The sequence below is a fragment of the Phoca vitulina genome, unplaced genomic scaffold, assembly GCF_004348235.1.
Source record: "Phoca vitulina isolate PV1807 unplaced genomic scaffold, GSC_HSeal_1.0 scaffold25, whole genome shotgun sequence".
NCBI classification, from domain to species: Eukaryota; Metazoa; Chordata; class Mammalia; order Carnivora; family Phocidae; genus Phoca; species Phoca vitulina.
In genome coordinates this window covers 20954424-20981517 of record NW_022589728.1, presented here as the reverse complement: position 1 = coordinate 20981517, position 27094 = coordinate 20954424, and the positions used below count along the sequence as shown (strand labels likewise).

At 35.8% G+C, this 27094-nt stretch overlaps 1 protein-coding gene across 6 annotated transcripts in view; it reads left to right on the top strand.

The window, feature by feature from the left end:
* The window catches only part of NCOA2 (nuclear receptor coactivator 2), a 284594-nt gene that overhangs the window by 69901 nt on the left and 187599 nt on the right, over positions 1-27094 (top strand). For all 6 annotated transcript variants that reach the window (XM_032421672.1, XM_032421670.1, XM_032421663.1 and 3 more), the window contains exon 2: positions 25127-25183. The gene's annotated coding sequence lies outside the window, so the exon portion shown is untranslated. The remainder of the gene's footprint in view (positions 1-25126; positions 25184-27094) is intronic.

Sequence of the window (27094 nt, the reverse complement as noted above, 5' to 3'; positions counted from 1 at the left end):
AGAGAGAATGAGCACGAGTGGGAGGAGGGGCAGAGGGAGAGGGACAAGTTAAACTCCCCTCTGAGCAGAGAGCCCAACACGGGGCTCGATTCCAGGACCCTGAGATCATGACCCGAGCTGAAGGCAGACCCTTAACCGACCAAGCCACCCAGGTGCTTCTGTGGTTTTAGTTTTATATATGTTTTGTACACTCACTTCTCTTGGGAATAATGTATGGTGAGCTTTCGTAGGTACGGCCAATCAGTTTTTTAAGTGTTTGTACAAGTTTACACTCCAACCAGCAATGTATAGGGGTTCTAGTTGCTTATCATATATTGGTATTCTCAGTCTTATTTTTTCCCTTTTTAATTTTACTTACTCTGGGAGGGTATCTAGTTTTGTATCAGGGAGATGCAAACAAAGTTATGTTTCAGAATGAAAAAATATTTAATATAAATGTATATACTTATTCATATATAGAGATTAATTGAATACTGCTGAGGTTTGTTTTTGGTTTTTTTTCTAATCCCTGTCTTTATAAGCGAGCCTTGATTGCTTGTTTCATCACTGATGTTAATAAAGTTTTTCCTACAATAAGGACAAGTGCAATATTCTAGAAACTACTTGTTTCATTCAGAATTTTATTTAAGGGAATTTTCAGAGGAATTTAAGATGGTGAAGGTCTTTATTCACAAATTTACAAATTGTAGAAGACCTCAGTAATGACCTTTATCACTGAAAAATCAAGGTCTTTTTTGCCTCGAAATACAGCAGTTACATATAATCTATGGGACTTGATCTAGAATATTATTCGTTGGGTGGTTTTCATAATCTTACAGTAAGTTATTCTGCTAAAAATGGCTTGACTTGATCAGTTCTTGTTTTTCCAAGTTCGTGCAAGTTCCACGTGTTTGGCTTTCCTGTATGAGTCTCGGGTACGCTGATTAGTCAGGCGGTCTCATCTGAAACTAATGTATAATAGTGCTGAGTTGTATAACTTGCCATACCAGTTTCATACTGTTTTTGTTTTGCTCAAGTAGATGAAAGGTTTATTTAAGTGTGGCCACACTGGTACTGCATTCCTGGTGATCTTGGTAGGTTAATGACAATCTTTGTCATAGAAATCAGGAAATGTGGGTTGAGCTTCTGGGATGCATGTCGTTGGTTCATTAAAATGCAGTCTCCCAAAGGACTGAGGATTATTGAAAGCACTTGGTAGGTAATGCAGCTTTAAAAACCTGTCTATCTATCTTCATTCTGTTTTTTCAACTCCTTGAATACATCAGTATTTAATCATATTATCTAGTGTATGAATGCTTTCTCTAGTAAGATTAAACATGACTTTGGAAATCCAGGTAGGTTTCCTTCTACAGTTTAGTAGGTTTGTTTTAGCTGGGGTGTTTTGGTTGCTTGTGAACTCATATTGTCAGATTGTATTGCTGCTTTGTTTAAGCTTTTAAGTGAATTAACTCTATCAGTCAGTGTGATTGATCCACTATTTTTTGGTTATTATTATTATAGAGAATGGGTTGAAGAATTGTTTAAAATACTTTGAAATATAATCAGTTAAAGCAGGTTGGTACTTAGCTTTGGGGTATCCTTTGGACAGTATTTGAATGGATTGTAATGATTATGGGTTTTATAAGAAATTCAGGATAAATGTAGGTATGCCTCTATGAGAACAGGAGACATACTGCAGTATTCTTTTACCGGGCATAGTGAACTTATTTTAGGTATATTCCTTACATAATACCATTATTCCAAATGTAAACGAATAGGTGGTAAGATTGTTGCTGATTTGAAGACTGGTCATGTGTGTTTGTGTTGTAAGGAAAGAGATGACATAAAGCAGGATGTATTAACCTCTCTGGGTGAGCTTCAAGAATATATGTAATTTTGTAATAGAAATGGAAAATTTTGAGGTTGGGCAAGGAAAGTTTAAGCAAAGGTAGTGAAGTGAGTTAGTTGCTGATAAAGAGCTATGGGACAGGACTGAGTGAGTTACTGATTGTCCTATCGAAAGTGCCGTCTCTAGAGAAACCCAGTAAATAAGTTATTTATTAGAACCTCAGTGAGGCAGCTGAGGCCTTTCATTTTTTTAACACCATTTCTGCCTTTTGTAAGTCAGTGTTGAATTTATGGACTACCACCAATAAATTTACTTGAAAGTTTAAAACCACTGAAAGTTAAATTTCTCACCACCTCTCCTATTCTACCGTTTATGCATCTGGAAGATCATGACTGTTGGGGAAATAGCTTAGAGCTACCAATATGTCTAGGAGTAAATTTGCATAAGGCACAAGGGCACTTCACTAGCTTTGGGGCTTAAATCTTCAACATTGGATCACTGAGGATATGACCAACAGTCTTCCTGATTCATCATATATAAGTAACATTAAATTAAAATTAAAAACTTGCTTGTGTGAACCTTCCACATTACAGACAATTTTTCCAAAAGACATGCCCTTCAAGTTACTTTAAGTTCTCCGTGTAATTGTAGGGATTACAGCGCTGTGCTTCTGCACGCTCTTCCTCTCTCTCTCTGTCTCTCTCTCTGTATTTGAAGAGCAGAAGGGTCAGTTTTCTGTGACTTTATTTGTATTAGTTTTATTGCTGTCACCATTTTGAACTAGTAACAATGAAATACCTGTATCCTTTCACATGTATGTGAGAAAACTTAAATAATAAGGGTAAGAGCATGTGTGCTTTATGCATATATATATAGACTGCTGTGTATCTGGTGGTAACTTAATAAAGGTAAGAAGGTGTGTAATTTATATGCATATATATACCCACAGACTCAGCATTTTGTATTATAAGTACTATACAGCTTTGAAAATAGTACTACATTGAAGTATATCGTATAGGTACTAAGGGAAAATTGACAAAAATATTATTAAGAACAGTTGGAGTTTCTGTGGAAATCTGTTAAATGTTAACCCAGTGTTTTTGGCTTGTCTTGCCAGTTATGGGGAAGGTAAAGAGTAGTACAGGCTGGTTTGCTGGTGGCTCCATTTGAGTTGTCTCTGTCACTAATATGGTAGGTGTGTCTTGGGGAGAAGAGTCTGCGCTTAGAATGTTGGTGGTAATGGCTTCCATTTATGAGATGATGAGGTAGAGGTGACTAAGCTTTGGCCAGAAAGACCAGCCTGCTAGACCAAGTTAATGGGCCACCCATGTCAAAGATTGTGGGGGAAAGCTAAGTTTCATTTTAGCATCTATGAAAATTAGATTTTTTTTTTTTTAAGATTTTATTTATTTATTTGACAGAGCCAGTGAGAGAGGGAATACAAGCAGGGGCAGTGGAGAGGGAGAAGTGGGCTTCCCGCTGAGCAGGGAGCCCGATGTGGGGCTCGATCCCAGAACCCATGACCTGAGCCGAAGGCAGACACTTAACGACTGAGCCACCCAGGCGCCCCGAAAATTAGATTCTTAAATTAAAAAATACAAGTGAAAACTGTAGTAAGATGCCATTTTCTACCTCAGATTAGTAAAATGAATGAATGAACAAGTCTGCCCTTTGTTAATTAGGCTGTGATTAAAGAACATACTCATGAACTACTGGTTTGTGGTGTAAATTGGTATTTTCTGAAAATCACTTGGGCTTCAGAGATCAGGAGCCTTGCTTTACAATCAATCATATCTTTTGACCTAGGAATGCCATTCCTAATATTCTGCTTCAAGGAAGTAGTCGTATATCTAGATGAAGATTTATGTACAGAGATTTCCATCTTGCAGTTTCTGTAAACAGTGAAACAGTAAATAGGGAAGAAATGGTTAAGTAAATGCTGGTATGTTCTTAAGAAAGCAACAGCAATAATGGTAAGGAAAAATAACATAGTAGTAAATGGTTAGTTAGAATTAAATCTAATCATGTTTAAAGATATGGATAGAAAAACACCTGAAAGAAATACGCTAATGGAAATAGAGCTGCACTATTAATTAACAAAAGGTGCTTTAGGGGTAGAGGGATTGTAGTGCACATATTTCTCATACTTTTCTCTATTTTTCAAAATGAACATTTATTTTATAATCTTCAAAAGGAAAATCTAAAAAGAACAGAGTGAATAATAACTTCATTAAAGGGAGAAAGGTAGAACTGACTTCACTTGAAGGAGCTGCTCCAGATCTGAGGCCAAGTTTGGAAACAGAAGACCTATTCTAACACTCTGTGGAGCAAGTTCCAGGGACGGCAAAATCTTCTTGGAATGACTAGGAAAGGGTATTAATTTTCTTTTAGAGATTGTTGGTTTATAGGGTACATTCTGTAAGAGTAAGGACAGTATTAGTACAACTTTTTTATACCCTCTGGCTCCTGGTGCTTGATAAATTTATAGGGGATAAATGAATGAAATTTGTTCTAGATTTTGGACACAAATTGACAAGATAAACATCAGCATATCTTTTTGGAGTCAGATACCATATATATATATATTGATAGGATGGGGACGATAGAGAAATTTGAAGTGAAATAATCACCAGCTTATTTGGTATATTTTGTCCTAAGAATGTGTACCTTAGGCATATGAATGTCAGTCCTGAAAAATGGACTGCTTTATTATTTAAGACAGATCAGGGGAGAGAGAGGGAAAAAAAGATAGTTGCAGAGCTCATTAGGATGTATGGGACCAGTCATGGGGGCAGTTGAAGGTCTGGGCCCAAGGAAGTAGGACCCTGAATTGCTCAGGGAAGTTTGTTCATCCCTTCTGAGGATCAGGATTGCTGGGAATACTGTTAACTTGCCATATAATATTTGAACACTTGTGTATACATATATGTATTATTCTTTAAATTTTAGCCCTTTTTTGGATTTATTTTTTCCTAGAAAATCTGAAAGTTATACTCATAGGCTCACACCAGATGACAGAAAGGTTGAAGATATTTGGTAGACAGTATTCACTGAGTGAGACAGCATGACTGTATAATCAGCAGTCTGATTTACCCATTGTTTTATAGAGACTTGGTCTTGGTAATAAATTCAGTATCCTCACGCAAATATTTCCTCCACCCCAGCTTGAATAAATAGCAAAGGAGTTAATGTGTCCAATACTCATTTAAGAAATTGTATTAAATTTCCAGATTAGGCTATTATCACTCTAAAATCAGTAACTTTTTAAAAGTTTGCTAGATGTTGTTCTTTTCCTACCCCAGATAATTTTGCTTTTCACTGTGAAAATTACTTACGTTTCATCCTGCATTGATATGCTTTCTTACTGTCGCTACATTCAATGTCCAAATTGTAATTTATATTTATAGCTGCCTCTCATCTATTAGTCATCCATGATATTCTCTCCTGTTTTTAATACAAAGAAAAAAACCTGACTGACTCAAAGAAGCTTTTCCAATGAACATCAGTTGTCCACCAATCACTCTGCATAACGATCTTCAGCCAGCTATTATACTAAGAATATCATATTTTCCTGCATTTTTCTTTATTTCCTCATTTATGTATTTCCTGTAGATGGTAAACTCTTTGAGGGCAGGGATTATGTTTGATCATTGATGTGTGTGCCAAATTTCCAGTACAAGGTTGTATACACAGTAGACTCAATAAATAACTCACTGACTGGCTGTTGAAAAATTTGATGAGCCTCCCAAAGTGTTTAGCATAGTCTGAGTACTTTATGTATTAGTTAAATCTGACTCAGTAATTGGCAGTCCTTGGGTTTCAAGTAGTGATGGAATACTTGCTTGCCTCTCGCTAACGTCAAGAAAGTACCTAGTAGAAGAGCCTAATGACGGAGATGCTATTTGGCTTTGTAGCACCTAGAAATACAAGTGTAAAAGCAGTTTTAAAACAGATTCTTTGAAATCTTTCTGAAAGTCCTGAGCATTTCACTTTTGTGACTATTTGGCTAGTTGGTTGATCTCTGCAACTTCAGTAATGATTATAGTCATTGCTGTAATTATCAGGCACCTGCTATGGACCAGACCCTTCCATATGTGGTTTACTTCTCTTCTGTTTCCTTATACACTTAAAAACTCAACATGGTACATATTATGCCCATTTTACAGTTGGAGAAACTAAGGCAGAGAGAGGTTTTAAATTAACTTGTTCAGGATCATACATAATGGTAAATGGCTGAAGTCAGTATTTGAACATTGGTTTATTGGGGTTCAAAACTTATGTGAATTTTATTATGTCTTAAAACCTCTCAGAGATGAGGATACTAAAGGGAAAACTGTACTTAAATCCAAATAATGGAGCTAGCCAGTAACATTTTGAATAATACTAGTAAATTTCATATTGCTCTTACAGTATTGCCTGTAATCATAAATAATTGGTGTCTTGCTTACTGAAATCTATGGTTTTCTGTACTTGGAATGAATACTGCTTTCTAAGTGAAAAGGAAGCTCATAACATTTAAAAAAAAAAAAGATTTATTTATTTATTTTAGAGAGAGAGCACGGGGCGGGGAGGGGCGGAAGGAGAGGGAGAGAAAGTCTTTTTTGTTTTTTTTTTAAAAGATTTTATTTATTTATTTGACAGAGAGAGACACAGCAAGAGAGAGAGCACAAGCAGGGGGTGTGGGAGAGGGAGAAGCAGGCTTCGCGCTGAGCAGGGAGCACAATGTGGGCCTCGATCCCAGGACCCTGGGATCATGACCTGAGCCGAAGTGGATGCTTAACGACTGAGCCACCCAGGTGCCCTGAGGGAGAGAAAGTCTTAAGCAGACTCAGTGCTAAGCGTGGAGCGGGACGTGGGACTCGATCTCACCACCCCAAGATCAGGACCTGAGCCGAAACCAAGAGTCAGACACTTAACAGACTGCGTCACCCAGATGCCCCAGGAAGCTCATAACATTTATCTGTGCCATTTGTGTCGTAATAATCACTACTGTTTATCTTAAATATCAGTAAATCTTCATAATAAGAATGAACTCATATTAATAGTCTTGACTAAGATCTAGAGGCACAATGACTTTGTGACAGAAGCAGATTTCAGTAAGAACCATGCCAAAAATATTGTGGTGTAGGTTATCAGTGTATATTTAATGGAAAACACGGTGATTTTTCTTAGTGCTATATTTAGGTGATGTGATGAAATAAGTAACTTATTGGCAGTTTATAGATCGGTTTATCTGCTTTGTCATTCTGCCTTCCTCCCAAAGCTGTATTTTATAACTTAGGGGGAAGCATTATCTAGGAAGCAAATTTATGAGGTATACACTAACTTCAAAAAGAAAAAGCATTCCTAGTACAATAGAAAGCTGTTTTACTTCCTTCCTGTTTGGTGAAGAATGTCCTAGTATCACTACTTCCTCTGTGAGGAAGAAAATGGGTGTAGCACAGCCAGCTCTTGAGGTAAACCTACTCAGATCTCTTTTGGATGAGTAATTTCTTGAATGTTCTGAAAACAAAACCAGAGTGCTGCTTTAGAGAGTTCTGTAAGGATTGAGATAAAGTGTTTGGGATTTGTGTAGGAAGGTGTCTAGCTTCTTGGAGTTGGTTGAGATAGTTTCATAGGAGATGCTCCCCGGGCTTGGTGAAGACACGGTGTCTTTAAAACAGTGCATTAAACAGTCCTGGAGCCCTTGTAAACAAAGTTCAGTCTCCAAATCTAGAGAGACTTTCTTTTCAACCACATGGTGCTTTGACTTCAAGAGGAAACTAGACTCTTAATAGTTACACAAACATAGTTTACCAAGAGCAAGTTTTACACGAGGCATACCTCTAAATCATTTCTCAGCGTGGTGCTGCAACCTCCCTATGTTGTGCATCATGTGGATATCTTTTTCTCCCTAGAAAGCATACATGTACTTTTCAATACTTTGGACAGTTCATTATTAACTAAAGAGGCCCATTTCAGAGCAATGTTTCTTTGGGCTTTTTCTATAAAAGTTATAACCGCCTATTTAACTGAGTTTCTGACTGCCTTAATATTATACCCCAGCAGGGTCGTGTTTCATCAGAATCAGATTAGGGCTTAGTTCAGTCCTGGGACCTACTGATTTCTCTTACTATCTTGGTTCCTATCTGGAAAGCTTTCAAGACCGCCAGCTGTGTGGCCTGTTTGGAAAGCAGGAGGCTTGTGGCAGGAATGTGGGTTTGCCCTATTAGTGTTGCAAAATCACTTCTTATGTAGAGAGTCTTCCTTTCTCTTGCCTCCTATAGTCTGGTTTTAGATTATTTTTCTTGTGGTTTTGGTTTGTGAGTGTGTACTCATGGCTTTCATTTCCTTTATTCCTTTCCCTTCCTTCACAACAGACTATGAGAAGGGAATAACTTTGAGATATTTTTGTATTTGTTTACATTGCCAAGTTATATAGGCAACTTCCCTTTTATCTTACAGAAAATAAACCCAGGATGGTTAAAAATACTTGAAATCATTAGTTTTAACTTATGTCCTTAACAATTCTTTCACTGTTTGGTTTAAATATAACTATTGGTAATAGGGTTATAATTTAGAAGGTGTGGACATTAAAGAATTTACCCACAATGGCACCATCCTCACACAACCACTTTTAGTATTTTAGTGTATTTTCTTTTAGGTCTCTAAGAGATTATTCTGTTTGTTTTGTTTTTTTAAGTGCTATTACTGGGGATGAAGTTCATACATTGGAATTTTACCTCATTTTCTCAACCCTTTCTTTTCCTTAGAGGTGTTCAATGCCCAAAGAAATAGCCAAAATAAAGGAAGAAGAAATCACAGATGGAAGGACTTCTACATTAACGAGTTGGATGATTAGTCCTTTATAATCAATGTCAAGTATCTTACCTGATTTCTAATAAGATATGATCAAGAAGTCATTACAAAGCACAATGCATTATCTTCTTTAGCACTCCAAAACTTATTTACCTACCGGTATTTTATTGAACATGTTGGAAATTTAGGCATTCAAATAAAAGGCTCGGACATGTAGGAGTGAGTAGTGTCAGTCTGCATAGGGTTTATTATTTCTGCACTTGTTTTGGTTAAAAGGAATGATAGCTTGAAGGAAATGTCCTCTGGAGAGCATTGATTACTGACCCCGAGCTGTGTTTCTGTAGTCTGCCTGAAGAGAGCTCATCAGTGAGAAATGGTTAAATTCTCAAAGTTAGAAGGCACATCATTGAAAATACAGCTGAGAAAGGCAGTGGTTTTCTTCATACACACAAATACAATTTTTATATTCTAAAAAAAAGAAGAAGCTTAACTATTGATGAAAAATTTCAGAATGCTTAAATGTTAGTCTTTTCCATTAGGCTTATTTTTTTAAGTTATATTTTTTACTTAGGAAATAAATACTGCTTGCTTACATATTCAAAGAGCATTTCAGGGCTCTCACTTCCCAGTGTTGTACTTGAAAATGAACTGAAGGTGAATAAATGGCCCATTTTAGCGATCTGCAGAGTGCAGATTTCTTCACTTATTTCCCTCATAGAAGCGTATTGTGTCATGGAGTTTGGGTAGTTTCATCTTTTTGATGTGACCTTCCAAAAAATGCTGTTGTTATTTCTCTTTTCTTGGGGGGGGGGGTGGATCATACATTATATTTTATTTTTACAGCCGCTTTTTACATCTGCCAATACACTGTAACCATCTTTCCAGGTCAGTAAATGTTTATTCCTCTAGTTATTCTTTTTTAAAAATTGTGTTTTAATGTTTATTATTTAATGTTAATAATCATAGTATGTGAGCACATTTTTACTTTTGCCATTTTATAGGTGAGTCTTGATTTTTAGATTTGTTCATCTTCCTTAATCGAGCACTTGGAGTCTAAATTCATTTGCAGAAATGTGGCTTTTACTCCATAGCTGAAAGTAGGATAACTATAGGTTGGTGATGCATACTATACTTTGATAGTTTTGTGAGTCTTTTTGTGGTATTCTGTGCTTTATTTTAAAATATGACTTGTTCATGTATTTGTGGACAAGGAAGTGGCTTTTGAAATTTACTCTGTATCTGAGAATTACCTTCCACATTCTAAAATGGATGTAAGAGAGAAGTGGGTAGGGGTGTGTGTGGGGGGAACACTTGTGTAAACATTTAAGGATTAGGAAGAACAGAAATATCAAAATTTTTTAGGCAACACCGACTGCTTCTATTCCTAAAAAAGATTTTTTTGATGTAACTTTAAAAAATGAATACATAACTTATTCTGCTGTAATTTCTTTCGTTTTTAAACATTTAATTTGTGAATTACATAAGCATTAAATCTCATATATATGAGGGGAAGAGTGAGGTTTGAGACTAGAACCCACAATCTCTTATTTTCTCAAAATAGCTCTCTTCACTCTGCCATGTTACCACTATTACCAGTGACAAGTCATACCTCTTTGCCTGAAGTGGTGAGTTCTACCACTTTTAAAATACCATTACTAAAAACAGCTCAAGTTCCTAAGCTGCCTTATATTTCCAAAAGCATTTGAAAGTATTTTTGGTCCTGCTAAACATCATTAGATGGAAGTAAGAAGAAAATGTATTTGGTTAATTTGTATTAGAGAATTCATAGTTGTATGGAGGAAGGGTTAGAAATGTCTCATTCCTTTGGGACTTAAATATATTCATCAAGTGTTATAAAATCAGGAGCACAAGATACATTCAGATTAGCTAATTAAGCCTTTGCCTCGGAGTTTGCTATTTTATAAATAGGGCAAAAAATCACACTTATAGTTTCTTCCATGTTACTGTTAGGTTAACTGGGGCCTTGTAATTAAGTAATTTGATTCACCCTTTACTTATAAATGTTTGCTCCCAATTTTAGACACGAATCCTTACAATATTTTAAGATTGGTTCAAGTACTATTGCTCTAATGAATATTTTCCTCTAATTACATGTCTTTGCTAATACCTCTTCAAAGTGTATGCTTCTATCTGAATTGTGGTCTCCTCTCAGATTCTTCAGTGTCAGTTCTGGGTAATTGATTGAGCATGACTACTGAGGGAAATATTTTCATATGATGTCATTTGTGTCAGTGAGAGTGCACTTTATGAGAAGATTTTTACAGTAGTTCCTCTACTCCAAGTTGCTATTTATTGTGAAGTACAGTATTGGATTAGCAACTTTCCAGGAAAAATAAAAAGAAACACTGTCACATTAAATGTACACTTGTAAGATACTTCACCTTTTCAGAAAATATGAAAAAGTATATATGCTGGGGAAGTAAGGGAAAACTATAGTAATTTTTTTTTGCTTAGCAAATCATTTTCTTTAAAAAAATATGGAAGTATTTTTGAAGATGGGTTCATTGGAATAAAAGTGCTTTAGAGCGTGAGTTGGTATTTTTTAAATGTCTGAAATGTATATTGATCAACACATTTGCAAAATGGTATGTGAAACTGAAAAGCTTATGTACATTATTAATCTACATATATTTTCAAATTTATTTTACCATGAACCTCTTTTGTCAAGGAATATGCATCAATTTAGGGAACTTTGATATATGGTAATATTTTTATAACACATTTAAGCCAATGGAGTTTTCTTGAAAATAATTTTGAGACATAAAGGCCCAAAATTGTGTTATCTTAGGGAATTTAAGCTCTAGGATATTAAGGTTTAAAGAAACAATGTAGCCACCATATTTTTTTCTTTCTTACTGGTATATAATTTATTTTGTAGTTTAAAAGTGGCTTTTTCTGGAAGTTTAAGCAAAGCAGGGAGTCAGAAGATCTGATTTCTAGGCTTTTTTGGGGGGGTGCTGAATGACTTTAATCAAATCACATAATCTCACCGAACCTCCTTTTTGACATTTGCCTAGTGCACATAATAATTACATACTCAAAGTCCACCTCACAGAACTGTTGTAAAGATAAAATAAGAGAAAAATAATCTGTAGATGTTTGAAACTTGTAAAGTTTAATGTAAGATTAAGGAAATGGTTGTGCCTTAATATTAAGCAAATAGAAGATGCGGTGTCTTCAAACCCTATTTATTTAGACTAATGGCCCTTTATTTGAGGACAGTAGAATTTTTTAGAGCTAAAGTGGGATATGGAGATAATTGTGCCACTCTCTCTTTTTTTCACTGAGGAACTGAAGCCCAGAGATGGTAAATGATTGGCCTTGAGTCTTATAGGGAAATCTAGGAGGACGGCCAGGTCTCCTGACGCACGTTCTCATTCCATGCTAGCCTCCTGAGCAGTCTAGAAGAGAGAAACAATGAGCTACCTGTTGAGTCAGATATTCTTGAGTCTCTTCCTCCCGGATAGTGTTACTTTTTATAATGAAACGTTAGTATTATCATTTTAAAGTTCCTAATTCTTGTTCAGTACTCTGTTTTGACTTTTGTAGTATATTTTGGCTAAAATATTAAGGACTTACTTTTTCGCAGATTTTTTTCTTCTTTTGTGTCATGTTTTAAAAAAGAAACTCTGACAAATTACTGTGTAATGTGCTAAAACTGAAATTATGAGAGAAAAGATAAACACAGGCCATTTATAATTTAAGTTACTGTTTGTCACACCTTTACTATTTTGACATTTAGCACACATAGAATTTGTTAACATACCCCTTCCACCATACCTCTTTCAGTGTTTTGAAGAGAAGATGAGAAGGTATGTTTCTTTGTGACCACTTTTAAAAACATTATCCTTTTTTCTTTGCCTCAAATATTTATGAAGACAGAAAATAGCATTGCTTATTTGTATTGGCCACACTTAAAAAATAACTGGGAAATAAATGTGTTATCAGTCAATACATATTTGCTGGAGTACCCTCTACAGAGGGTTTGTTAGGTGCCAGTGATTTTAAGACACACTATGGTCTTTGGGCCAAGAGGCCATGAACATACTTATTTACCGTTGCATCCTTTTATAACATGAGATCAAACATTTTCCTGTATTTAAAAATACCTAGTTAAAAAAAAAAACCTGGTAAAATAATTTTCTCTATTTGTGTTCTTTTTGCCCTCATGTGAAATTTGAATAGAGAAATACTGTAAATAGAAAAAGTGTGAATAATTTTAGAACCCTGAGAATAATATGAAAGGTTAAATTGTCTATGCTTTAATAAAAGAAGCAGTTAAAATTATTTTAGTCACTGGAATAGTAAGTGTGTTTGTTTAAACTGTAGCACACCTAGACAGAAATAAATCTTGTTAAAACAACAACTTACTACTGACCTTACTTGCTTTGCCCATTCTGGGTCCCCGAATCTCGACTGCAATAAAATAGAAAAGGTCTACTTGGAATATTTGTAATAATATCCCTAAAAGGTTCTTTAACCTGATACTTTATGAAGAAAAAATAAAAAGGATTAGTTACGCATGCCTTGAATTTATAGTCTGAAATGAGAATCCAAACATTTTGTTATATACTATAGTTAACTAAGGCATGCTTAGATACTGCAAACTGCAAATGACCTTTTGTGGGATTTTGATTCAATCTTCACTTGCTTCTCATAGAGGAACTCAAACCCTGAGTCACTCTATGAGATTGGTCTGCATATTGGTTTGATCTGAATTGTTGATTATGTTATTTTTGTGAAAAACATTAAAAGGTATACAAGAAGGCACTATTATACATAATACTTTCTAGTCTGTAAGTTCCTTGAAGTCAGAGCTTTTTTTTTTAAACACCTCCAGAGCCTCTTTATATCCCCATTTATAGGTCCTGGTATTTTAAATATTTGTTGGATAAGTGAATAAATGGATTTATATTTATTTATCTTATGCACCATAATTCTTTTTTGTGTTTGATACCATTCTGGTTTCCAGCTAGTCTTCCTGAGACATTTCCTTTTTGCTTTAAAAAGTCTTTATTACTATTTATGAAAAGCTGTTGGTTTTTATTCTAGTTATCTATTGCTTAAATTATTATATCTCATAATTCTGTGGGTTAAGAATTTGGACAGGGCATAGCAGGGATGGCTTGTTTCTGTTCCATGATGTGTGGGGTCTCAGCTGATATGACCCGGAACTGTTAGGAGCTGGGACGATTGGGGGCTGACTGAGCATATCTTTTTCATATGGCCTCATCACATGGCTAGGTTGGGCTTTCTCAGAGTATGGTGGTTTCAAGGTAATCAGACATATGTAGTGGCTCAGACTCTGAGATAAAGGGTTCCAAAGTCCTAGGCTGCGGGTTCAAAGCTCAGAAGTCCCAGAATATCACTTCTGCCACCGTCTGTTGGTCAGGCCAATCACTAAGGCAACCCCATTGTCAAGGGAGGGCAGTTATATTTCATTTCTCAGTGAGAGGAGTGGCTAAGAGTTTATTGCTGTCATGAGTCTTCCACAGTTTCTATTCTTTATGTATTACTTGCCATTGTTACTATTAACCTTATTAGGCTGTGGTTTTATTTAGGATGTTCAACAAAATGTCCACTGTTAAGTACTTAGGGACCTAATGATAGCTCCTTTCTCCCCATCTCCACATTGTGTTGTGGCTTGACTGCCTGGAGTGCACTTTGTCCTAGACCTGTGCGAGGGAGGAGCGTTAAAAATTTCTTTGGGTAGAAGCAAGAACTTTTTGGTTGGGGGTTCATGCTCAAAATGAATTTTCCCCATGGTGCCAGAAGGAAGTACCTATATTTGTATATCTGTGTGTGTGCGTGAGCTTGTGCACACACGTGTGTAGAAATACACCATTTCATAATAGATGGGCCAGTGGTACCTAGAGATTTTGATTTTATGTATTATTAAAAATGTCCCCCAAAATCTAGGGAACTGACACAGGATTGTCAAATTTTGAATTTTGTCAAGTCATTACATGAAAAAAAAAATGACTATCAGCTACAACACCATTTCAATCTAATTCAATCTAATAATAAAGGAGAATCCTCAAATTTAATAAAATTTAGCTTTATAGAAAAATAAAACTCTACATTTTTTTCTCATTCAGGTTTAAACCTAGAAAAACTTTGTTCTTGAGCTACACTCAGACATTTCAGGAACCACTCTGGTAGGGGCCTTATTTTGATCTGTCAGCAGAATTAAAAAAAAAAAAAAAACTGTACCTGAAGGATTTTTTAAATGTACATTTCGTAGCCATATTTATTATGTAAATAATGGGGGAATTGACTGGTATAATGGTCCTTCTGAGAAACACCCATTTTAGTATATGTTACTGGATTCTTTTTCAGTGCGGAAAGATTTTAGTTTCATTAGGACCTATACAACAAAATAAGGTTTAAATTAACGCCACCATGTGATGTCTGGTCCTAACAGAATTGCTGTTCACAATCTGCTGAGCTCAGGTTCCGTTGAGCTCAGCCTATACTGTTAGCTGTGTGAAGATACTCCAGATCAGGGGCGCCTGGGTGGCTCAGTCGTTAAGCGTCTGCCTTCGGCTTAGGTCATGATCTCAGGGTCCCGGGATCGAGTCCCACATGGGGCTCCTTGCTCAGTGGGGAGCCTGCTTCTCCCTCTCCCTCTGCCTGCCCCTTCCCTTGCTTGTGTTCTCTCTTTCTCTGTCAAATAAATAAATAAGATCTTTTTTTAAAAAAAGATACTCCAGATCTCCCCCGTTATTTTTCTTTACCTAAACTAATAGGAAACTTTGTCCCTCAAGACTTGATAAGAAAGACATTAAAATACTACTAGTGTGTGCTCCAGTTGTAAGCCTAAATGCAGGTACTGAAATGCAGTGGCAGTGAGTTATCAGTGATGATAATGGTCACCCATTGGGTGTAGCATATCCATATAAGTAATTTTGGATTGTCATTGAAAGGAAAATAGGGTATTAGAAAATTTTGTGGACATGTGTATATGCCCTTGGACTTGGAGACTCCCAGATGGAGGGAAACGTCAGCCACTGCATGCTCTTTTCCTAGCTCTTCCACCTTAGGTTTTAGAATTGTTTTCTTTTCTTTTTAAATTCAGTTCCTTGTGTTGGATAAAGTTCTCTTTTTGTCACAACTCTTAAAATTTTTTTCTTCACACCTGTCTTTTAGCCTACACTATCAGTATTTCTTCCATTTTCTTTGCTTATATAGGCATAACAGGCCAATAATTGAATAATCTTGGGGCGACTCACCAGGTTGTACTGAGTGGATTTGTTGGGTGAATGATACTTGTGGCTGTTTTGTAATAGCTGGATGTTAGAAAGCATCTTCTTGACTAACCAACCTGTTTTTTCTCGGGGGGGGGGGGGGGGGGGGGGTGGTGGGTGGAGCCAGAAGTGCAGAGGAGTAGTGCCCGGCAGGAGGAGCTGTGCTGGAAAACACAACAGGGAGAAGCGGAGGGCTTGAATTCACAAGGACCTGGATTCCACTACTGCTTCTCCTCTTGCTTTAACTTCAGCAAATCGCTTAACTTCTCTTTTAGCCTCCTCACCTGCAAAATGGGATTGATAGATGCCATGTAGATGAAACCTACTTTTGGGAAATAGTAAAAATAATGCTGGTAAAGTTTGTGTCACAGCAACTAGTACCTGATACTTAAACAAAAGGTAGTTCTCCTCGTTATTCTGTATATTTTGGATGTTAGAAAGCTCATTTCCAGATCTTTGAAGTTTTAGTTATATTTTGTATTGTTAGATGTTTTCTCTACATGTTCTAGATTCACAACTAAGTTACAAACCTCTCACACCTTTTAGTGTACATAATGCCCTTTTGTGATGCGAAGGTTGACATATATTTGATGATGATTTCCATAGCAGTTAGTTAAGATATGATGGGAAGACCAGTGTCTTTAGTGTTTGTTTTGGGGTTCATAAAAACTTCAGTCAGAGGATGATGGAGTGAAGTACTGCTGTTGTCAGTAGACGTACTAATCTCTTTGAAGCTCAGTTTCCCATCATTGAAACTGAGTAGTTAAAACAAGTTATTTTCAAGTTTCTTCCAGAGCTAAATTTTTATTCAAAATGGTATAGGATCCTATTTTCTCCAGTATTCTTCAGTGTTTTTGTCAGAACCTACACATGTAGTAAAATGGAAGATTGCATTTTAAATTTTTTAACAAAATGGGAAACTATATAGGCCCACACAATAAAACAAATTTCTGATGAAATATCTTTTTTGGTAATATTTCTTCTGAATGACAATTGGATCCATGGATTGACTCAGTGAGATTCTACAGACAGACAATAAACATTTGACTAGGTACTAACTGTACTCCAGGGATAAGCTCTCCATTTTCCAACATACTAAGCTGCATATAGCTTTTTTCTTAGTACTCTGGTGCTCATTTTTGGAATACCATATTCTTTCTGGAACTCTGTAAAATATTGCTGCATTTAATTATCTTATATAAAATTGTAATTCTACTTCTAAACATTTATCTGTGACATAAAATTACAGCCATGAGCATATATTGTACATACATGTGAACTGTTTTCAACTTTTGAAAAATACCATTTATTTAGGGCTTGCTGGCTACTTTTTCCTCTGCTTTTATTTATTTATTTTTTGACAGATTGGTGCTGCCTAGCAGGCAATCAGAGTAGTAAGAACTTAGTGCCTGGAGTCAGGTGGACATGGGGTTGACACCCAGCTCCATCACACGTCCTGTGACTTTAGAGAAATTGTGGTACCTTTTCCTGGTTATAAAATGGATGTTACAGAACATCTTTTTTTTTTTTTTTTAAAGATTTTATTTATTTATTTGACAGAGAGAGACACAGTGAGAGAGGGAACACAAGCAGGGGGAGTGGGAGAGGGAGAAGCAGGCTCCCCGCTGAGCAGGGAGCCTGCACGTGGGGCTCGATCCCAGGACTCTGGGATCATGACCTGAGCCGAAGGCAGACGCTTAACCGACTGAGCCACCCAGGCGCCCCTACAGAACATCTTTTTAAGAAGACTGCTATCCTCCTTCATACTGTGTGTGTGGGGGTGGGGGGAATTAATGAATATTGCTTTTATTGTGTTGAAATAATGATTAACTTAATATGGTCATATGCTGTTGAAAGGTGTGGTCTCCCTTTAGGAACTGACAGTGACAGTCATTTGGGGAAAGGGGCCCATCTTGAGAAAACAAAAACCCAGAAGGGGGACAGAAAGTTGTGCTGGTCCTGGTGAGGCTGGTTTTTGAAATTACTGTTAGGTATTGGGGGGTAGAGACTGTGTCCCTGTCCTGTGTAGGCAGAATACAGAGTTTCAGTGTTGCTTTTTGTTCAGTTGCTTACCTCTTGTTACCCAATGGTACTGAGGTAGGTTTTACACAGGCTTGTCTGCATTGTCATCAGGGATATTAGGGAAGGCTTGTAGGCTTATTTCGTATTGGTCAGAGTGGTCATTGCGGCATTAATTACGGAGGAAAACCTCAGGAGAAGGTAAGTTTCTGAGAAGAGTTCACAGTCCTATTTCCTCTCCCTAAGTGGATTTCTTTCCTCTACTGTTGATATTTGCAGGGTATATATTTTATTAAGGAAGGTAGACATTTCCTCTCAGACTGGTTTGTTGGGAAAGATAAACTGATAATATATGGAAATCCTCTACTATTCTGGTATACACAGTAGGCTTCGGTAGCCATTCTCATTTTAAGGAGAATGAAAGGAAACATTACAGGCAAAGATTATCTGCATTACTGGGAGAAAAACAATTAAAATTCTACTCCTTGTGTGTTGGGGCCTTTTATTTTGGGAAGACTGATTGGTTGTTGCGTTGGCATGCTCTAGTCTTGGTCGGGAGTCATCTCTGAGCCTTTTATCTTTGTTTAAGAAAGATGAATTTCTGCTCATTAACTTATTTTTTTCTATTCTCTCCTGTAATTCCATTAAAGGCTATATTATTGTGTGAATTTGGGGGCTGAGCTCCCTAATTAAAGCCCCAGGACTTCTGCAGGAAGGTTGTTTAAAAATCACTAATCCAGCAGCAGGTTGTTTCCTTAATCGCAGGGGGATAAAACCTTACCCTTGCCCTCAAGAAGCTCACAGTCTAGAGGGGAAGATTAATTTTAGCATAAGGTAATAATGATAGTAATCATTTGCACATGCTGTGTCCAGATCCTTATATCCTATTCATTTGTCAATACTTTCAGCTTCTCTAGTCCACTTTATATATTTGTCATTCCAGTGAAACTGTTCTTAGGAAGGTCATCAGCACATTCTGCTTGCCAAATCAAGTAGAAACTGTAATTCTCAGTAGCACTGAGAACTGTCTTCTTGGAACTATCTCCTCTTGGACTCTGTAGTATTTGTCTTTGCTGGTCTTCCTTCTGCCTCTCTCTTCTCCCTAAGAAATTTTAATCATTTCTTTGGATTTAAATGCTATATTCAGGTTAGTCACTCCACAAATTTTTTTTTACCCCTGCGCCCCCAGTGACTCCAAATTTAATATCTTTAGTTCTTTTCCAAATGTGAGCCATGTACATTCATCTACATGTATGAAATTAATTTTTCTTATAAGTCTGTCTCTGAGCAAGAATACTGTTCGTTGAAGAGTTACTATTTTATGATAGTTGCTTTATTGTGTTTGGCTCTGACCATTGTGAGAGACAAAAATGAGAGGAATGATCATTTGAGATTTGTGAATTTGATGGATAGGTTTTTTTCCACTATATCATACGGACCAATTATATATGTGCACCTGCCTGTAGCTTAGTAATTTTTAAACTGATGATATATCCTTTTCTATATACCTATTTAGAACCTTTGTTTACATTTAGTATAGAAGTTATTCAATTATAAATCTAAATCTCTACTTGTTTTAACTTGTGATTACTGTACTTAAAGCATTTTGTTAAACTGAATTAAAGTAACAAAAGAACATCTTAAGATTGGACTTCAGTAATTTTAAGCACCAGTTCCAGAAAACTGAAGATTTCTCTAAGCAAAACGTCAAGTTTAAGAACCTTAAGTTCTATGTATAATAGGCAGAATGAGTAGTTGGAAAGAATAATTACAAGGTTAATTAATGTTTATACGTAGGTTATGAGCTAAATGTTGTTTTAAGGGGGTCTTGAGATGATACTGTTGACCTTCTTAAAAACAACTTTGGAAAATAAAAATTATTTGTTAAAGAGTTTCATTAGTTATTGTCTGCAGTGGAGGTAGAGACTTTTAACAAAGAAAACATAAGCTGTCTGAAGTATATATAGAAGTTAATCAGTTAACTTATAAATTATTCTTCAGTGGTCTAGATGTTACTTTTAGCATCATCAACTTAATAATTGGGAAAGGAGGAATTTTACCTTATATAGTCCACATTCTTTATACATTATTTATATTATTAAGACTTTTGCAGCACATCAAATTTGGGGTCTTAATATTATAATATTTTATAATACTGTTTTAAATATTTAATATAATACTGCTTAATATTTAATATTTTATTAAAATATGGAAGCTATACTTGATACCTTTTTATATTATATAAAATTTATGTAATATAGATCAAATAAAAAATACAGTGTCCTGTTTAATAATCTGAAATAGTTCTCATAGTTAAGTCTTGAGAGTATGACTTTCCTCTTGATATAATATAATTTGAAACATGCTGAGTTAAAGGTATGTTTTGTGTTATTTGAGAGTTTTTGTGTTTTTAAGAAAAAGAAAACAAATTCTCATACTACCACTGCATTAGCTCTGTGACCTTGGACAGAGTGCTTCACTTGTCAGTTAAGTTTCTGTGATCTACAAACTGGAGGTGATCGTAGCAATACCTACCTCATAGGGTTGTTAGGAAGATTAAAATGGATAACAGATATAAAGCTCTCTGCCAGAAGCATTTCATAAATCGTCACTATTGGTGATGATGATGATGGTGTTGCTGGTAAACCAAAACAGCAAAATATGGTTCTTCTCTCATTCTGGTAGGCATAAAGTGCTCTTTTCGCTGGTATTGTGGGTGTCACTTCATTTTCTTCCTAGCTTGCTTTGCTTCCTCTGGCTCTGTGTCTAACCCTTTGGTTAAAAAAAAATTTTTTTTTGAGCATATCTTCTTCTAACCCTCTGTTACCTTTTGAAAAATCATCAGTCTATAGCTTTAATGCTGTCAGCAATCTTTTTCTGTGTGATGTGGGCTCAGTCCTGATTTTTTTGCCTCACAGTCATGATGTGTAATTCGTGCAGCCAAATTGATGCTCTTCTTGTCAGATGTTTACCATTTGCTACTAGAACTGCCTTTGTCCCTTACATCCCTTAACTGACACAGTAATCATAACTATCACATAGGAAGAAAGGGCAGGTACATAGAGGTATGTTTTTAAAAATCATTTATGATTTTTTTAGCATTGAAGAAATTGAGGTATAATTTGCATACCATGAAATGCACCCATTTTAAGTGTATTATAGGATGAGTTTTAGTAAATGTACACAGTTATGTGTGTCTTGTGTTTCTTATACATCTTTCTTTAGCATCACCCACAATCTAGTTTTAGAACAAGTCTGTCAGCCCAAAAAGTTCTCTTGTGTCCATTTTCAGGCATTCCCCACTTCTTTTCTCTAACTCAGGACAGCACTAACCTGTTTTTTCCTCTGTAGTTTTACTTTTTCTAGAAATTTCAAATTAATGGAATTATATAATATGTTATCTTTGTGTCTGGCTTCTTTCATTTAGCACATGTTTTTAAGGTTCATGTTGTTGCATCCATGAGTAATTCATTCCTTGTTGAGTGGTATTCCATTGCATGATGTACTACATTCTACAAAATCCGTTCTCCAAAGATAAACAGTTGAGTTGTTTGCACTTTTCAGCTGTTCTAAACATAACTGCTAAGATCATCCTTACACAACTGCTTGAATGTCATCTGTCCCCAAGAGAAGTGAAAACTCACCTTGGTGTGAAATTGTTGGCTTATGTGTTGAGAAACTTCCAAACTCTTTCCCAAAATGGCCGTACCATTGTGCTTTCCTACCAGCAAGGGATGTCTTGTGAAGGTTCTAGTTTCTTCCTGTCCTTATCAACACTGTATGTTTTATTGCATGTCTAGCATATTTTATTTTGGTTTTAATTTCTGTTTTTCTGATGACTAATGATGTCTAGTACTTTTTTTGTGTACTTTTCCCATTGTATATCTTCCTTTTTTTTTTTTTTGAGAGGGAGAGAGAGAGAAAATCCTAAGCAGGCTCCACACCCAAACTCACAACCCTGAGACCATGACCTGAGCCGAAATCAAGAGTCCGATGCTTAACTGGAGCGAGACACCCAGGCGCCCCCCCCCATTGTGTATCTTTTATAATATATATAATATATTTAAAAATCTTTAAATATTTTGCCCATTTTAAAAAGTTGAATTGTTTGGGGCACCTGGGTGGCTCAGTTGGTTAAGCGGCTGCCTTCGGCTCAGGTCATGATCCCAGGGTCCTGGGATCGAGCCCCACGTCGGGCTCCCTGCTCGGTGGAGAGTCTGCTTCTCCCTCTCCCTCTGCCTGCCTCTCTGCCTACTTGTGCTCTCTATCTCTCTGTCAAATAATTAAATAAAATCTTTAAAAAAAAAAAAAAAGTTGAATTGTTTTATTATTGAGTTATTGAAGTCCTTTATATATTATAGATGGACATCCTTATTATTTAGCTCTTTATGTATTTTAAATGCACATGCTTTATCAGGTAATTATTTTGCCAATATTTTCTCCCCATATGTAGCTTGTGTTTTCATTTTTAAATTATGTCTTTTGAAGAGCAGACATTTTCATTTTAATGGAGTTCAGTTTGTCAGGTTTTTTTTTTTTTCTTTTATGGTCTTTATTTTTATTTTATGCCTTTGGTGTAATATCTAAAATTTTTTTTTCTAATCCACAAAAATTTTCTCCAAGAATATTCTTCTACAAGTTTTGTAGTTTAGTTCTTTTAGGTCTATGGTCCTGTCCATTTTGAGTTAATTTTTTGTACATGGTACAAGGTAAAGGTCGAGGTTCTTTTTACCTTTCCATGCGTCTAATAGTTTTTGGCATCATTTATTGAAAAGACTGTCTTTTTCTCATTAAATTACCTTGTGACCTTTGTTGAATATGAATTGATATAAATGTGTGGGACTGTTTCTGGACTGTGTTCTCTTCTATTGTTTATCCTTATGCTAATACCCCACTGTTTTGATTGTTACTTTACAGTAAGATTTGAAATTAGGTAGTTTTTTTCAACTTTTGATGTAGTTTTAAGGTAGCCCTGGTTCAGAAATTTCCCAGTAGTCTCCATGTTTACGTGTCTCCGGAGGGTTATGGGCAGATAAAACCATTAGGACATTCCAGGGAAAATCGGTTCTCCTTCGGGTAGGACAGGCCTGAAGCTTCTGTTTTTTCATCATTTCACTGAGTTACCTGTCAGAGCCAGCAGCGCTTAGCAGGATCATACTTGGTAGGATAATTGTAACACCTACTGTGTACCAGGTGCTTTATGTAATCATCTCATTGAATACTTCCAAGGTGCAGCAAACAGGACGTTATTATCCTCATTTTATATTTGAGTCCACAATAACACTTCCTAGGTCGCATACCTAAGCTGCTGCTAACAATAGAGTAATTTTTTAAAAATTTTTTTATTGTTATGTTAATCCCCATACATTACATCATTAGTTTTAGATATAGTGTTCCATGATTCATTGTTTGTGCATAACACCCAGTGCTCCATGCAGAACAACAATAGAGTAATATTATCAGCAGCAGTATTTATATGATAAAGCCAGTTTTGAAAACTGGTCTGTCTGATGACTTAACCCTACGAGGTTTTTCCACTGTTTGGTGCTGCCTTCTTTTTCATTTCGTTTCTTTTCTTTTTTTAAGGTTTATTTACTTATTTTAGAGAGAGAGTTCGGGGAGAAGAGTGCATTGGCACTTTCTCCTCATATTATCTTAGCATGTTAGTGAAAACGTACTGAGTAATATAGATCAAGCAGTAATAGTTTAATATCATCACTCCTACTAATAATCACAACTTTTAGCTCTTGATTGTGGCATAGTGTGATGTCCTTGAGCGAATTAGTTGTTGGTATAGAATTATAATAGGCTTAAGTAGGCCAGCATAATGAATAAATTTACCCCAGTAGAGCCACAAAGAATTGATGACTCCTATTACATAACAGTTTATTGCACACTGCTCACTGACTGCCACTTGAGGAGAATCCATTCGTTTTACTTACTGTGATAACTTCTTATTTGCATACAGATTTTCTTTTGTTTTTCATGAATCATCACTAACTAATACCCTAGCTGCATTTCATTATATTCGATGATCTCCAGACAGAGCAGGTCCTGGTAAAACTCAAGATGGAATTTTTTCTATTTCCCTCCCCTTTTGACCTCTTTAGATTAAAGTAGTAAACATTAATACACAGACAATAGCATAAGCACATACTTGTTTGTATTCCTCACTGTACATCTTAGAAACAAACTTCTTTAGTGCAGTGGAAGTGATTCTCGTTTGGGTCAGAAAAATGCTGCAGGGTCCTTTGGAGTTAAATTCTTTGTTCTCAAAGACATATGCCCAGAAGAAATTTGGTGAGCAGCTCCCCTCGTGATTGAAAATGTTCATTTCTTCCTTATCTACATTTGCTCTTTTTTTTTTTTTTTTAAGATTTTTATTTATTTATTTGACAGAGAGATAGTGAGAGCAGGAACACAAGCAGGGAGAGTGGGAGAGGGAGAAGCAGGCTTCCTGCTGAGCAGGGAGCCCGATGTGGGACTCAATCCCAGGACTCTGGGATCATGACCTGAGCCGAAGGCAGACGCTTAACGACTGAGCCACCCAGGTGCCCTATCTACATTTGCTCTTACAAATTGTTAAGATTGTCGTATGTTTTTATATGGCATCATTTTTGCATCATTTTACTCGAGATTTTTTTTTTTGAGATAAATTATTCACTTTTGAACTTCTTTATACAATTATGACTTAGATTTTTATTTCAATAGTTTCAAGCCTTTTGATTCCTTGCAGGTAAACTGTAAATCACAACAAATTAAGATTGCGATGTGAATTTTATTTATTTGTTTACTCAGCAAACATTTACTGTGCACTGTGTTACTGTGTGCTGGGCGCTGGGCTGGTCCTAGGGGGGCAGTCTGGACATAGGGATCTCAGGTCTCTGCTGCTTCTCAGCTTCCAGTGCTCCTGATGAGATCTAAGCAGCTGCAAGAAAGTGTAGTAAGAATTACGGTGGGAACTCAAAATTTGTAGACTAGACACCTCATCCATCATTCACAATGAAATGTGGCCTTACATATTTTACGTTTTTTTAACCAAATAGAAGTCATGCAGCAAGTCTACTTCTTGATTTATCATGCAATTTAATGGTGAGATGTTATTAATGAGTTAGTTACTTGTATATTGGTTGTAAAAATCACGTCCACTCTAATGAGTCCAAGAGGATTCTGTTTCTTTTTATTCATGTTTGCTTGTTTGTTTGTATTGCAGGTGTCTCTTGGATTTGGCTACAAATTTATAGATCTTCTGCACTGTGTACAGGCACAGGTGAGTCAAAATTAAGCCTTTCTGTTGGAATATTTTTATTTTTAAGTAAACTCAAATATTTAAAAATTATTTATAGTGTAGCAAAATAATGTGTAAACAAAACAAATATAAATAAGAAAATGTATATTTGTCAGCATTTCTGTTTTATTATAAAAATTCTGTGGGAATGTGTTAGAAATGAATTTGAAGGTAAAGTGATCTTATCTGTTTATCAGTGTTTACTGTGTGTATTTGGGAAGAGTTTACACATACCCATTGGATGAGGTGATTTATAATGTCACAGCCTGGCAAAATGTTTACCTTTTTTTAATATATAAATAAAAGAATAGTTGCTATCTATTTTGGCAGCAAATGGAGGTAATTGTTTTAAATTTAATGAGCAGGCTTTTCTTGTCCAACCAGTCTGAAATAGCTTCTCAGTCACTTCTTAACACACCACCCTGATAGATTTTTATCATGATATTTATTATCATGTGATACATTCTTATTTCTTTATAGTCTTCCCTACGAAAATATAAGCTCTGTGAACATTGAGACTGTTTTTGTCTTGGTAAAAAACGGTATCCCTGACTTTTAGGATAGCACCTGGTATATAGGAAAGACTGAATAAATGTTTGTTTAAAGTAATTATTGGATAGTAAATATTAAGAATTTGCTTATATTCAGAGTCATCAAGCTCTGCATCTATAAAGAAAAACTAGAAATAGTTTTTATACTTATTTCTAAATATGAAATTAATTTGTATCAAGTACTTAAAGTATATGGCTCTTAAATGTTCTGAGAAATTACCTGTGTTGCATATATTACGTACTAAAGTGTGCTTAATCAGGATAGATTCAGAGGGTAATGCTTCCAATTCTGTATTTATTTTGTCACTACCCTAGAAGGTTCTTATGATCAAGTTATGGATAAACCTGAAGCAGGTGTGAGAGCTTCTTACCTCCTTACTGGATTATGCTACCATATTAGATATGTTTTTTGATATCTTTGTAGAGAGTGAGAGAATTAAAAATCTCTAAAAACCAAATAAGTCAAAAATTTCCCACGACCTATCACTGGATACAAAATTTAACTTCTTTACTTAGTTTTCAGTTTCTAGATTGGGGAGATTTTTTGGTCATTTTTCCACCCTCTATATTGATGTTTGAATTCATTATCCTAGAGCTATAGGAGGGATGCTTGGCTGGCTCAGTTGGTAGAGCATGCTACTCTTGGTCATGAGTTCAAGCCCACATTGGGCATTGAGCTTACTTAAAAAAAATAAATAAAGATAGCTATAGGAATAAGCAGACCACCTATTTCCTTGTGTCCTTGGCAGTTTTCTTTAGGTGTTCCAAGTTATTGGTTGCCATTATTGGTTTCTTGGTTTGTTGGTTTGTTTGTTGTTGTTTTTGGTATGTTTTGTTTTTTGATCTTTCTTCAGGCATTGGTCTCTTCTGCCACCATGATTTTCATTTATAGAAAGAATTAACTCTGACCTTTAGTGTTTTTTTAAGTAAAATTTTATGAATTATTTCTTATTCACATTTAATTTTATAAGTGCAACTTGCAGAGATTCTCTTGATAATACTAATAATAGCAGCTATTACTTATTGCTCTCTTACTGTGTGCCAGGCATTATTTAAGTGCTTTTGAGTTATCTTGAGAATAACAGATAAGGAAATTGAAGCTTAGAGAGGTTAAGTGACTTTTCCAAGGTCATATCAAGTAAGTGGCAATTTGCCACTCCAAAGACCTTGATCTTAACCGCTGAGCTCTATTTTATGCCTAAATAGCCCTGACTTCAAGCATATTTGTGGCAGTAAGTGAATTATAGGAAAATCATGTTGCTATGTGAGGACTTCAGAATTAATTTAAAAGTCAAACATTATTTTGCTTCCATTTCATTAGCAGGTCCTAACTTTTAACCTT